The sequence below is a fragment of the Ambystoma mexicanum genome, chromosome 2q (assembly GCF_040938575.1).
Source record: "Ambystoma mexicanum isolate Mex_15411 chromosome 2q, UKY_AmexF1_1, whole genome shotgun sequence".
NCBI lineage: Eukaryota > Metazoa > Chordata > Amphibia > Caudata > Ambystomatidae > Ambystoma > Ambystoma mexicanum.
Window position 1 is genome coordinate 692,723,401 of NC_090924.1, and position 2,500 is coordinate 692,725,900.

Sequence of the window (2,500 nt, forward strand, 5' to 3'; positions counted from 1 at the left end):
ATTTACATAGCAAGGACAGAGAGGCTGTTGGGAGATGACAGAAGCCATGCTGCCCCAAAGTTCTCTTCTGAAATTCAGAGGAATCCAGAGGTTGGAGCGGGCTGAGGGAGTGCGCCTTCTTGCCTCTGTCGGCTTTCAAGACACATCCTCCTGCTGGGAAGCTGCCCACCCTGAGCAGCACAGGTTTGCGCTCTAGGCCGGTCGGCCACATATATCTCGCCTGATCTCGCCTGATCGAGCCCGATCGAGCGGCAGCAGATGGCCTTTGGCCAGCGAAGGCTGCCGCTCTTCTTCTTGTTTCTCTGCTTGAGAGGCAGCTCAGTCCTCTGCGCTTGCGCCAGGGACAGGCCACGTGACACGCAGGGGTCAGGCGGTGGAGCGACTGGGGCATGGCGCCAAGTGAGGTAAGCAGACCACCCCCCCCCCTACTGCTCTTTGCATGTGGTGGCTCGTTGGTCTAGGGGTATGATTCTCTCTTAGGGTGCGAGAGGTCCCGGATGCAAATCCCAGACGAGCCCTTTTTTTTGGAGCGCCGATAACAAAAAACACAGAGTCCCCAATTCCCCCCCAAAAATAGTTTGTGCGTGACCGTATCTGGTTCGATGCCCGTCGCCAATGGTTGGCTGCTTTTAAGCCCATGGCCCAAGAGGCAGTGTTGGAAATTCCCCCTCCTTTGTAATGATGCGCTGGCGGCGAGCTGATGTATAAAGGTTTGGACATGCCTTCTGGGTGGGGACTGCCGTGGCTCGCGCCACTGTTGCATCCAGCTTGGTGTTTTGTATGTGTCTGCAGCCTGTGTGTGAGGTGCTGTGAGTGCTGCCATGTAGGTCCGGCGCAGGCTTGCGCCAAACTTTCACGTTGGTGTGTGCCACCTGGCAGGCACCAGCGGGCCCCATGAGACATCAGTGCCACAAAGCCTTTCAACTGAAAGCTGTCCAAGCACACTAGAGCGCAGCCTATCAAAGCTGTTTCTGTAGTGTAGTGGTTATCACATTCGCCTAACACGGTCCCCGGTTCGAGACCGGGCAGAAACATGGTGCTGGTTTCTTTTTATTTCCACAATGTCAATCGGACGCATTTGACCGCATGCAGGTATCGACAGGTATGGACAGGCCGGCACTACGCCATGAGTGATCTGAGGGCAGCCCTTATTTGCACCCTGCAAACTGTCAACTGGCTCCATCAGTGGGCGTTTCTTGCCATCCCTGGGTCCTTAAGTGAGTGTTTGGGTACTTTTGATGCAGAGATCGGGGCATGAAAACCGGCGCTGGCACCTGGCGACATTGGGTACTGAAGAATCTTTCCCAGTCCTGCCCATAGCTGTCAGGTGGCCGAGTGGTCTAAGGCACCAGACACAAGAGGCGCAGCTCTTCCCTGCAGCTGGGTGTTCTGGTCTCCGATTGGAGGCGGGGGTTCAAATCCCACCCCTGACAAGCCGGGCTCATTTTTTTGAGCACATTTCAGAGTGTAAGGCTTGCGGAAAACCTTGTGGGGGCCCCCGAATGCAGCGCCCGGCAAGCCTCCCTGTTCTCTTCTGCTGCCTTGCAACTGGAGCTGTCTGCCAGAGACCCCGCAGGCACACCTGCCCTTAAACCCCCACTGGCCCACGGCTGCAAAACCCGCATTTTCTAGTGGCTGGCTTGGTGGCATATGTCACTGAGCCCAGTCTACTCGGGAAGTGAAAAAAGTCCCCTTCACAATTGGAGAAAGTGCTCTCCTGCCACCTGTCGGTCGTTGAAGGCACCACACCTCAGCAAAATAAAAATAAAAAAACAGACATGCTCAGTCCAGGGGGCTGTAAAGGTATTTACATAGCAAGGACAGAGAGGCTGTTGGGAGATGACAGAAGCCATGCTGCCCCAGAGTTCTCTTCTGAAATTCGGAGGAATCCAGAGGTTGGAGCGGGCTGAGGGAGTGCGCCTTCTTGCCTCTGTCGGCTTTCAAGACACATCCTCCTGCTGGGAAGCTGCCCACCCTGAGCAGCACAGGTTTGCGCTCTAGGCCGGTCGGCCACATATATCTTGCCTGATCGAGCCTGATCGAGCCCGATCGAGCGGCAGCAGATGGCCTTTGGCCAGCGAAGGCTGCCGCTCTTCTTCTTGTTTCTCTGCTTGAGAGGCAGCTCAGTCCTCTGCGCTTGCGCCAGGGGCAGGCCACGTGACACGCAGGGGTCAGGCCGTGGAGCGACTGGGGCATGGCGCCAAGTGAGGTAAGCAGACCACCCCCCCACCTCACTGCTCTCTGCATGTGGTTGCTCGTTGGTCTAGGGGTATGATTCTCGCTTAGGGTGCGAGAGGTCCCGGGTTCGAATCGCGGACGAGCCCTTTTTTTTGGAGCGCCGAAAACAAAAAACACAGAGTCCCCAATTCCCCCCCAAAAATAGTTTGTGCGTGACTGTATCTGGTTCAATGCCCGTCGCCAATGGTTGGCTGCTTTTAAGCCCATGGCCCAAGAGGCAGTGTTGGAAATTCCCCCTCCTTTGTAATGATGCGCTGGCGGC